Raw genomic sequence first — 12,677 nt, 5'->3', positions numbered from 1 at the left:
TTTAAATTATTTTTTTTTGGACAAATCTTAATTTTAAAATTTTTATTCTCTTTATTTTCGGGGTAAGTTATAACGAAATTAGATGTAAAAGCGAAAAGAGGTGGAACGAATGGAGATAATGGCAAGGAAGGAATAAGTAGCTTTGTTTCCACTATATATGTTCTCTCTTCCATATTCCTATTCTGTGATGCTCATTTATTTTCGTCACACCTTTTACTTTCGATTTAATCAATGGTCATATTCTATCTTCTTCATTCTTTATGTATGTGCTTATTATTCTCCTTTTCCTGTACACAATGATCTTCGTCTAAACTCTAAATACGATTATATATTTTAGTCGCAATCAAACTATTTTTGTTCTTCTAGTGACTCCCGCTTTCTTGCTTGATAGCCATGTTTCTAATACTTTTGTCTTATAGAAATGAAAAATGTGGTGCTTCTTACATCATAACTCCTCGGTCTGGAATGGATCGGTCCACCACTCCACCACGTTAACTTAGACCACCGTGACCAACTATAGTGCGAAGTGCGAACGGTTGTTGTTATTTATTAGCTTCTATTTTGTTTAATTGTTTTCACCATAATAAGATCTCTATAAAACATGCATAAAACGACGACCTCATATTCCAAAAAAAAAGGAAAAGAGTTGGTTCCACTAGCTCATGCTTAATCATGGGATCCGGATATTTTTTACAAATGCAAACTTAACTTTCTGTACAGCGAACGATGTCTATAGAATTATCGCAATCTAGCTAAAAAATCCATTCATGAGACAGCGGTTTCACTATCATTAGCTTAGCAAAAGAGTAACGCATGTTTTTTTTTTGTGCACGAGTAACGCATGTTAATTATGAATCAATTGGTGTTTAGGTTTCGGAGATGTTCTTTGGTTTTAGGTTAATTACATTTTATCGTTATTTTTTTTTGTGTAGGCTCTCCATGATGTTCCAAGCATTTGGTTTTGTTTCGTTGATAGCTACTCATTATGTAAGAATAGTCTTCACTAATACATCCCAACTCGTTGCTCGATAGACATTTTTGCATTTTATGGTTATAGGCGAAACCATTTAGTAAAGGAGTTGCCACAAAAGAAAAAGAGTAACACATAGTGGCAGACTTAAAGGGTTCATAATTACACACCATGTACATTTGCCTAACAACTCATCATAAGTAACATGCGTTTTTGAATCTTGTTTTTCCCTTTTCGATCGTCACTATAGAAAAAATAAGATGCTTTTAAGGAAATTTAATGATAATTTTCCTCCTATTATTCCATTTCTCTCTCTACCACCAAAAAGATACGCTCATATTCCTTTTTTGTTGAATTGAAATAACATTATAGATTCTTTTCGTCTAAAATGAACATTTTTATATTTTTCGGAAAACAATTAAAAACTGATAACCTTTACTATAAAACCCAAACGAGTCGAAGTGTCAGCTGTAGTTTTGACCTTATAAGGTTGGTTACATACAGAGTACATGGAGAGATTATGGATAAATATGATTAAATATGATGTAGAGAGTTGTAGACAGAGTGACAAAGATATGATTTGGTATCTCACTCTCAAGGTCGCTTTCCTAATGAATTCTTCATTATCCAATATTGCCTTAAAATCATCTTTAAAAACCAAAGGAATGTTGAAAAGACAAGTATTAGCACGAACTACTAAAACCTCAACATCAAACTTTTTTTTAATTTGTCACCGAAGTTACTAGATTAGTTTGTTATGAAGCAGATTCTTCTTAGATGAATGATGACCATCTGTTGATGGTCGATCTACAAAAATGTGAATGGAAAGAATCTCAAACTCCTCTCTCTTGTAAGAAAAGAATCATGACTGGATTGTTGTTGTTAACTTTGGTTGAGTCTTGGGCCTCTTGGCGATTTGATTAACATGATGATGGTTCACTTGAATTATCACCAGGTTTCTGGCTACCCTTCGTGTAGTGTTACTTGTAACCTCCCAGTACATGGGCCAAAAAAAATATTTAAAGGAACGGGTTCTCTACGGCTCAATTGCCTAGGATTTCTTCCATTTTCTAATAAATAGAAGCTCTCTCTCTCTCTCTCTCTCTCTCTCTCTCTCTCTCTCTCTCTCTCTCTCTCTCTCTCTCTCTCTCTCTCTCTCTCTCCCTCTCCCTCCCTCCCTCCTCGCCGCTCTCTCTCTCCCTCTTTACTGGCGGCCGCGAATGGTGGTAGTGGTGGTGGTGATTGTAGCTGATTGGTGGTGGTGATCAGATCTTGTTTCCCTTCTCTCTTGTTTCCTGATCTAGATCCATATCTAGGCTAAGGTGAGGTGATCCGAACCCAGTATGTTCTCATGATCTCTATTCTCCTTTATGTTGGAGTTAGGTCTGATTAGACCATGTTTGTGAGTTAGTATATATGATAGATCATGATGAATGCTAGGTTGATAGATGAATAAATCATGATGCATAAGAACCTTCACACTGTTTAAAAATGATTTAATGGACGGCTCTGTGTTGATGTGAATGAATGATTATGGTGATTGCTTGTATGATTGATTGTTATGATTCTTATTCAATTGGTATCTAATGTGAATGATAGATATATGTAGATGAGATGTCAATTGGTATAAGTATGTATGATATTGCTAAGTGACGTGTATGAGACACAGAAAATGGGTGGCATCTAGTGATTGAGTTAATGAGATGAGCTGATAATAAGAATAAGTTAATGAGAAATGAGAATAAGAATGTGAATGTGAACGAGAAATGAGAATGAGTCAATGAACTTGTATGTTGTTCTGTTTGGAACACCGAGAACGGATGTTCGCCTAGAGACTGATGTGATGAGAATCCGCGGGATAGTAGCCTAACAAGAGGTACCTGCGGAGAGTTAAGTGGAAATACCGTGAACAGTTACCGCAATATGCGGAATATAAGAAGTTTCTACCGCGAGATGCGGAATAGAAAATGTACCTACCGCAAGATACATGATAGAAAATATGCCTACCACAAGATGTGGGATAGAAAATGTTCCTGCCGCGAGAGATGGGATATAAAATATGAAAGGACATCATAAGATCGATCATGCCGAGTCGTGGCATAAATATGGCTAGTGATGACCGGGAAACAGACAGTGCAGTGTGGCTAACGTGCTGCAATTCGGATAGCCATTTAAATAACTCATGGTAAATAACTCAAAGAATCTCAAAGGTGACCTTTTATTTTTGAAAATTAAGTGGCTGACTTCGTTGTTTACAACTCATTATCTTATTTGAAAGTTTTAACAAACCAGCATAAGTCGCCATAGAAAGCTGTAGGAGCCGTGAGATGATGAGGCTGAACTACAAGAAAGATAGGTCTTATCCTGATTATTGTACTCGACCCTTCTCTTTCGTTTTCTTCTTTCGCAAGTTTCATTTTTTCAATACTCCAGAATCCCTCCGTTTTGTTTTATATGAAATTTTAGAAGTATATTTTGTGTAAATTTGTACGATGTTTTAATTTTTATGTTACTATTAAAATTTAAACTAGTTAAGAAATCCGTTCGATATCGTATGTGAACTCATTTAATATAAATATATATATGCTATATTTTATAAACTATTTATATTTTTTAAGTTTATAAAATTATATAATTTTGTAATTTTGGTTTTTTCCAAACTTGAAAATCTGTGGTATTAATAAAATATTCCCCTCAGCGAAATCCTCTTCAAATTGTTCTATATATTCTGTTTTTAATAGATCCAACAATTGTTTTATTCTACAAAAACAAATAAAAAATACAATAAACATATATGTATTTACAAATAGAATATATAAGCATTAACCAAATTTTAAATATGTATGCTATTATCCTGGGACTGTGTGTAATAACATAACCAAATAAAAAGGGACAAGGTATACAACTATGTAGCACACTATCAAGCCGCAAGTGATAAAATAATAATATGTTACTAGGATAAGACATGCGTTTTACGCATGGTGAACTTATATAATAAAAATTAAAACTATATAGTATTGAATTTGAATTTATGATGAGCCTGATCGATTTGAATTTATGGTGGACCGAAATCTATTTTGAATTTATGGTGAGCTTGATCGATTTGAGCTTAAAATTTGTATCATCCTGTTTATACTTATAAAAATTGTAATGTGGTCATCAAGTGAATTTTTATTACAAAAACATGTTTTACAATTTTTTAATACTTTACTTTAACATCATTGAGAACTATTTTAATGGTTTTAAAATCAGCAGCTTAATATTGTTTCAAAATCGAATTACTTTGACATTAGTCTTCCCCATAGTTTTGAAGAGTTTCAATTGGACGACTAAATTGATGCAGCATATTTTCTTACTTTAAGTCGTTAGCTGAATATATATATATATATATATTATTTAGTTTGAATATTTATTAAATAAAAATCAATATAAATGCAATTTTATGATTATCTGTATTTTTTTATAAGAAAACAAAATGAGCCATTGATCACAAAATTTTCAAAGTGGGATTTTAAAATTTCTTATAATTTATGGTTGTTTAAAAAATCAAAATATAACATATAAGAAAACATATATTTTTTATCATATGATTAATGTGATTGTTTAATATCTTTTAATAATATAAAATTAAACAAAAAGAGGTAAGATACAAAAATTGTTATCAAATATTTAATATTTATAATCATTAATCGTCATATATATGTTAATCTTATTAGGTAATTTTGTATCTTTTATTTAAGGAAAGTGTGAGATATTCTTTTGTATACTATTTATCAATTTGATAATTAATTTAATAAAAACGTATAATATAAAGTAAGATGGACCAGCCTATTTTTCTAAAAATTCTGAATTTCATTCTCATTGTGACACGTAACTACAAAAGAATTTACTTTTCTGATTACATAATTAAATAAAATTAATAATGATAAGAATTATCCAAAATTTAAAAATATATTTTAAAATAAAATTTTAGAGTGGTCAATATCATTTATATCCTTAATGAATAAAACATAAATAAAACACAAAATAGAAAACAATTTTTTTTGATTAGATAAATTATTCAAATTAATAATAATATTAATTATCCAAAATCTAAAAATATATATTAAAATCAAAACGAACTTATATTAATCATATTATTTTAATAAAAATATATATTATTTTTATTTCAATCTAACAATAAATATATTGATCCAACTATTACTTTTTGTAAGTAATTTTTTTATTGTTTATGTTTAAATAGTATAAGTGAGCAAAATATATGTAATGGAAAATATAAATAATGGAAAAGAAATGGAAAATATGAGCAAAATATAAGTAAAAATAAGTGTATAAAAAGTGATAACTAAAGTATAAGATTTCAAAATCAAAGATATTTTTAATATGTTAGTGTTTTCAAAAATTGAATACAGTAATACACATAAATATTTTAAGAAAATATATAAACTAATAAATATTCGTAAGAAAATTGTGCCTGCATATGCGAGCAACACACCTAGTTTATATTTTATGATGTAGTAACAAATGCAACAGAATAAAAACTCACATAGTTTTGATGCATAATATCTTTATTTGGATTTTTTACACTAAAACGAAAAAAATAAAGAGAACTAAGGTCTTTCCTCACAGTGGAGAGATCCATACATTTATTAAACAAGTAAGATAGCAGTAAATATCAAATACACATCTTTCACAAATCACTGGAATCGATAACTAATGCCATGGTTTTGTATCTGATACATATATTGTATCGGCTTTTATTACACATATTCACTCGTTAAACTAGACAAGAAAGTAAAATGACAAAAACAAAAATGCAATAGACAAGTAATCTCCCCGATCAGACGCAGAAGAGAGTGGACCTGGTCCCCCATAGTAAAAATGCGTTCCACCTGCTTTACTGTGACTCTTCCTAATCGTATAGCAATCCAACTGAGTGCTTCCTATTGTACAATTTTCAACCGGTAGAAGAGTACCATTCTCCTTGGCGATCCGGAGATTGCAGAAATATGCGGCTTCTCTAAAACCTTTATCCGGATATTTACCCGACCCCATCTGGACCTGAGTGTTCCTTCCAGAAGTATTGCAGTACAACAATTCGCCGCCCCATTCTACCGTGGTGGCGTGAATCTGCTAGGCTGGTTAAAATCTCGGCTGGCCAGTATCCTACGGGCACGATATTTTTTCCCATGCCCAACCACCAATTCCCCGAAAAGAGATCCTACAGTTTTTATTCATCTGGTGTTAGATATATACATAGTTAAAACATATGTAATTAAATATAAGATTGTTTATGATAACAACCGAACATTAAGATGTACAAACCCTATGTAGACGACCTAAGCTAGATTATATTTTTTGCCTAAATTAATAAGAAAGATTGAAAATTTGGGATTTAAAATTGAAAAAATGCCGCTCAGTATAACATATTCAAGCTATATAATACCTCCTATTTGGTCCAAAGCAAATATTTCTGCAAAAAGAAAAATTTAAATTAAACTTGCCTCATGTCCGTTTGTAGCTCGATATCGGCTGCATTAGGAACCAAATGACCATATTTTGTATGCGAAATGGAGGTTTTGTTAAACCTCCTAATTGGAATGGTCCCAAGAGGGCAAGTTATTTCCTCGGAGTGCCAAACTTTCCAACCAAACCCTTCTTCTTTTTTCACCCTATCGCTAGGGGTTTCCTGTTTCAAAACAAACAAAAAGGGTGATTGTGGGTGTTCAGTGTGCTCAGTACAAAAAACGACTAAGGACGTTTAACAGGACAAGGTACATTACAATCAGATTTATAAAAAGACATACAGAAAGTCACTTGTGTGCAAGACAAGTAAAGGGACATATGTGTCAGTGGTGTACTGCAGTACTATTTTCACAATTGTCATAAGACTGTGATAAGACCTTTCAAGTGTTGCAGGTATTATTTTCACAATTGTCATATCAGGAATGTTCAAAACTTGTTTTGCATTCAGCATGACAAGCAGGCTCATCTCAAGATAATGTCTAGGAGTTTAAAGAAGTTCCATGAAAGTTGCTAAGCAAGCTGCATTTAAATGAAAGAACAAGGGAAGTTCTGGTTGTATCTATATGCATGGCAGGGAATAATGGGGAAGTACACTCAATAAAAACACAGTTGTGACGGTAAACTGGCTACTCTTCAATGTCAAAGATATGTTCAAAGGTTTCTGATAATGTTTAGGACAGAACAAGAGTTTTGTGGTGGCGCAAGTTCTTGCAGGTACGAAAACATCTCACTACAAGGAAGGGTATTGAAAAAAGCAGTTTCACTTATGAGAAAAATATATATACCAAAGGATTCTAGATAAGATATCAGAACAATCTAGAGAAGAGGAACATCATGCCTATCATTGGTCAATATGTATGAAGCTAGTTTAAAGCTAATGAGCCCTGAAGTTTTGTTCTTTGCAGATTGTTTGGATTCAGGATTTGTGTATAAAGTCTATCTGGAAAATTGATGGCGTGTTCTTAGTAGTAACAGCTATACAAAGAGTAGTTTGAATAAAGGTCACAGATAAGTCAAAGACGGTTTCAGTAAGTTGAAGAAGGGATGGTTGTCAAAATTATTCCTAGCAATGTTGAAATGAGCGTATAACACAAGGAAGATCTATTCTTAGTCCGCAGTGTTGGAATGAAAAAGGGAACTATTGGCTGAGTTACGAAACGACTGAGTTATGAACTATTGCCTGAGTTACAACACGACTGAGTTATGACATGAGGTGGCTGAGTTATGACATGAGGTGGCTGAGTTATTGAGACGAAAATATAGCTGTTGGAGAGTATTGACTTTAAAATGTGAACACAGATTCGAAAATATATCTGTTGGAATTCAAATCTGTGGAGCCTTTAGAGCATCCTATATCCAGCCTTACCTTCTGTAAATATCATTGTATGTAAAGAGAATAAAATTAAGGAAAGAGGAGTCTTCTTACTTCATCCCTCTTACTCTCTCTCTATTCTCTCTGGTTACTTGCAATCTCATACTCTCTCTTTGATTCTCACAGAAACCTTTTACTCTCTCCATCACTAAACTCGTCCATATACTCTGTTATCCTTTAATATCTCACCATATTCTCTTTAATCTCACATGGTATCAGAGCAACAAGCTCTTGAGAACCTATAAAACTTCCGCAAATCATTTACAGTTCTTATTACTCTTTAAAACTCTGTTTCTATTCATCCTTGTATCCTCTGGTCCAAAGCTTTTCCAAGAGGGAAGAGACTCACCAGAACTCAAGATAAAGGAGAATTTTAGTCTCTGAAACTCAAGGAGGCTTCAGCTCAGTCCAGCAAGCCTCATCAAAGTCCAGTGGGAGCTCTCTATTATCTACTGGTCCAGAACTCTTCAAGATGGAGAAACCAAGAAGCTTGGCGATTTCAGTGTTGCTCAAGGGGTCAAACTACCTTGTCTGGTCCAGGCTGATGAAGACAGTACTTGGAGGACAAGGATTGTGGGAACACTGTCTACAAGCAGCTCCAAAACAAAGCAGCACCAAATGGCAGCAAGAAAACCTACTGGTCTTGTCTTTTCTCCAAAGCTCACTTACAATTCCTATTATGGAATCTTACTCACACTGTGAGAGTGTTAAGGAACTTTGGGAGACTCTCTACAAGGGTGTATGAGCTCAAGGAGGCTATAAACAACCTGTCTCAAGAGGAGATGGAGTTTACTGCTCATTTTGGCAAGTTTAACTCTCTGTGGGGTGAGTTTGAGTCATTGAGATCTTCTACAACAGATCCAACCATCATCCATGAAAGAAGAGAGCAAGACAAGGTGTTTGGACTTCTTCTTACCCTCAGCCCAATGTATACTGACCTCATTAAGCACATATTGAGGTCAGAGAAGCTTCCCACTATGGATGAAGTGTGCTCTCAAGTTTAAAAGGAGTTTGGCTCACACGGCTTGTTTGGAGGAAAGGAGTCTCTTTCACTTGCAAACAAAGCATCCGCCAAGTACAAGAAGTCAGAGGGGGAAAAACTCAAATGTGAGCACCGTCAGCGTGAGGGGCACACCAAAGAGAAGTGTTGAGATCTTCATCCACACCTCAAACCTGCCAAGTTCAGATGAACTATGTCCATGGAGGTATAAGGAACTAGCTCAGGTTCCTTGAGTTGTAAGCTAACCTCCTGAACTTTAATATGAGCTTGTTTAATTGTTTTAAGTTGTTTCTGGTGTTTGTGTAATGGTCTAGGATTATTTAAGGTTGCTATCATGGTTATGTTTATAGCTTCTGTCCTAGAATCATTTATCTAAGTTGTTTGTGTGCTAGGTGAGTTGTTTAGCCATTGTCATTGTCTTGTTGTATTGCTAAAGGTCTAGGAGAGTTTCATGGTCTTGTAGTGCATTCATGCTGTTTAAAGTGATTAGATGAGTTGTCTAGTCTCTGTTCTTGTCATTAAAATTCATTAAAAAAAGCAAATGTCTTGTAATTGATGAGTTATCACACTTGAACATTTAGTGAGTTAGTTGCATGCATTGATTTGAACTAGATGAGTTGTTTAGATTTTGTCAATTGCATTTGTCTTAAACATCGGGATCAAACTTGATGAGTTATCAAGGATTGATCCTAGTGTGTGTGGTCTGATTTTTACTGGAGTTTGAGTGATGTTTCAGGTACACAAGTGTTGTCTATATCCATCATCAAATCAAGACAAAGAAGAAGACTTTACCCATGTTGTTTAGAGCCTACACATCTAATACAATAAAGTTGAGAAATCTGCCTCCTCAGGCTATCCACGACATATTTGTGAGGGGGCAAATAGTGACACATGTCGCAACCACACTGGTCTGTGTGTCTCACGCGGTAAACCTACTTTTGATGTCTGTGTAATTGCGTAAACTACACGCGCATTCATTGTATGCGATTTGTTCTTCGCCATCGCCGCCGTCTTGGTACCCTCTTCGCGAACGCAAGAGAAACGGCTACGAAATCAAATCAGAGAGGACAACCTCTGTCAAGCATTACTTCCAAGCTCCCCCCCCCTCCCCTTTGTTGACTGACTTGAGGGAGCTAATTACAATTCTGCGTACGAATACGAATTTGATGAATTTGATTGGATCCTCTTTTATGTAGGATGTTCTTGCCTATTTTGGTTATTGCTGAAATTCTACAGGTTTTAGTGGAGTTTTAGCCTCTTTGGTATGTTATGGAGTTTAGCCTTCTTCTTGATTGTGCGAGAGGTTGTTTTTAGAGAATTTAATCGATTTCGTTTTAAGTTTTGGTTTCTGTTGCTTTTTTGCATAGTTTTCAATGGAGCTTTTGTTCTAATATTAGAGGTTGAATGCTGATAAATGAATCTCCATGATAGTTTGATTTTCTGGGGAAAGTTAGGTTCTTTTTGCTTTAATCTAATTCCTCTGTCTTTTTTTTTTGTTTTGGTCAAATCTAATTCCACTGTCTATAAATCATCTTGGCATACGTCAAAGTTTGCGCCTTTAGCCTCTTCTATGTTCCTCCATTCCCTTTAATCTGTTTTTTTTATACCTTGATTGCAGCTACGCAGGCTTTGTACCAAAAACAGGGTCTGTTTCTTATCTCACTGATCCATCAAAGATGGAGGAGGCTTCTGCTGAAGGTAACGCACAGCTGGAGGTTGTAGAGAGGTTGCTCAAGGTTTACTTGGCGTGCCCTCCCAAGACCAAAAACATCATGGAACTCAAGGTTCAGTTGTAGATGTACGTTTTGCATTTTCAGTACCCTCAAAACATATTTGTTGTTGTTCATGTTTCTTAATTAGTTCTTTCCAACTATTAAACTTTAATTTGTGCAATCCTTATGTAACCTTTGTCATATGTATGCAGACCTTTATTAAGTGGAGAGAGCACACTATCAAAGAATAATAATGGCTTAGAACAGAGATAAAGAGCAAAGAACGCAAAGAGTCTTTTGTTAATTTTTCTTAATAATAAACCTCACACGATTCTGCAGTTGTTTCATTGAAATGTTTGCAATTTTTCTGTAATTTTATGTCTATCTTTAGCACTGATGCTGTTAGGTTATAAATCTTTGGATTCAAATACATTAATGATTTTGTTCAGAATTTTGTGGAGAAGAATATGTATGATACAAAGAACAATATCAACATTTTTGCTTCTGTTCTATACAATAAGATTTTGGTTTTCCATAATAAGAACTAGTTTTGAGTTCTAAGCAAAAATATCACAGAATATCTAAACAAATGATGCATGTAATGATCATACACAACTCTGTTTTTCTACTTCCCAGAGGCTACATTGATTGCACTCCGTCGTCATCATGAAGATGTTCAGCTCCTTTGTTCTTTTTTTTCTATTTCACTTCACATGAATGATGGTAATGCGGCTTAGGTTAGACAAAGAAGAGATGCGTACGTTATTCTTTTGTATATTTATACACAACAAAGCATGGAAAGATAATTACAATTAACTGGAAAAGAAAACCAAATAAAAATGGAACTGTTGTTAATGCAAACTAAAATAAAAACATTTAAACAAATTAAATTACAATATTCAAAACATCTACACATTCAAAATAAGATCGAACATAGATACAGTATTTGTTTATCCGACCCCGAATCCATAGTCAAACCAATAAACCCAACGGTCTATAACCCGTATATAACATATATATATATATAATTTGTTAATATTATAAGTGTCTTAAATTTATCTAAAGTTGCATATAAACATACATATATGTAAACTATACTATCATTGAAAATCCAAATAGTATAGTTTGTAAATCTAGACATGTCTTCCATTATATTTAAATAATTTTCAATGTTTAAAATTGGATAATTTTAATGATAAAATATTATATTTGATAATATTTTTTTGAGGAATATAATTTTCTGAAAAATTCCCAAAAAATATAATTGATATGTTAAACTAAAATAGTTTGTACACATTAATAGACACTATTTACATATCTTGGAATTGATCTGCATAGCATTAATCTAACCGAGAGTAGAGAGTGTCCTTTAAACCGTTGCAGTGTCAACATATTTATGCACCTGTAAGCCACAAAAAACCCATTATATATCAATTAATCAAAATGGTTCCATAGATGAGTCTCCTTCGATTTTGGGAAGTCCAGAATGTTAAGTTATAATTTTCTGAAAAATTCCCAAAAATATAATTGATATGTTAAGTTAAAATATAATTGATCAGTAAAAACCACCACTTGTGCTTAAAAAAACCACTTATGCTTTTTCTTTTTAATTTAATCAACTTCAAAATAAAGTACTATACTACTGTCATTAACCACTACCAATTTGATCAAAAAATAATTTTGAATTTATTAGAGAATAAGATATACGAACCCGGCGCGTAGCGCCGGAATACCACTAGTAATTTATATTCCTGACCATGGAAAGATTGTTGGAAAAGAGGTCAGATGGTAATAAGTCTTGGTTGAGCCAGAACACGGCTGTACTTTGAAGATACCTCAAGGAGAATTGATGGAGAGGCAGACCAGAAGTTGATCAACCATCCACCAGGCTGGATCCTCTCATACATTGTGTATAGAACCGGTTGAATTAAGTGCAGCCTGTTTGGATGTTGAGCTCCTGATTCAAGAGACTATATTAATATTATTTTATTTATGTTAAGGATACAAATCCGGTTCCGGATATTGCTGAATATTACAAATTTTAGAAAAATATTTTACACCTGGATATCTAAGAATCCCGGACCTGGATAAAGATAG

The 12,677-nt window shown here is 33.6% G+C and overlaps 1 long non-coding RNA gene across 4 annotated transcripts; it reads left to right on the top strand.

Moving 5' to 3' along the window:
- The first annotated feature begins 1,645 nt into the window (after positions 1-1,645).
- On the top strand, positions 1,646-11,107 carry LOC108858222 (uncharacterized). 4 transcript variants are annotated; one of them, XR_008946487.1, is made up of 4 exons: positions 1,646-2,292; positions 9,605-10,060; positions 10,487-10,666; positions 10,793-11,107. It is a non-coding gene; the product is annotated as an uncharacterized LOC108858222 (long non-coding RNA). The 4 variants fall into 4 exon arrangements; XR_008946486.1 differs by having other exon boundaries at positions 9,605-10,130; XR_001950407.2 differs by having other exon boundaries at positions 9,605-10,017; positions 10,793-11,105.
- Positions 11,108-12,677: the final 1,570 nt, after the last annotated feature.

Source organism: Raphanus sativus, chromosome 1 (genome assembly GCF_000801105.2).
Source record: "Raphanus sativus cultivar WK10039 chromosome 1, ASM80110v3, whole genome shotgun sequence".
Taxonomy (NCBI): Eukaryota; Viridiplantae; Streptophyta; class Magnoliopsida; order Brassicales; family Brassicaceae; genus Raphanus; species Raphanus sativus.
Note: the sequence above shows the minus strand (reverse complement) of the source record. Positions and strands in the feature narration are given on the sequence as shown.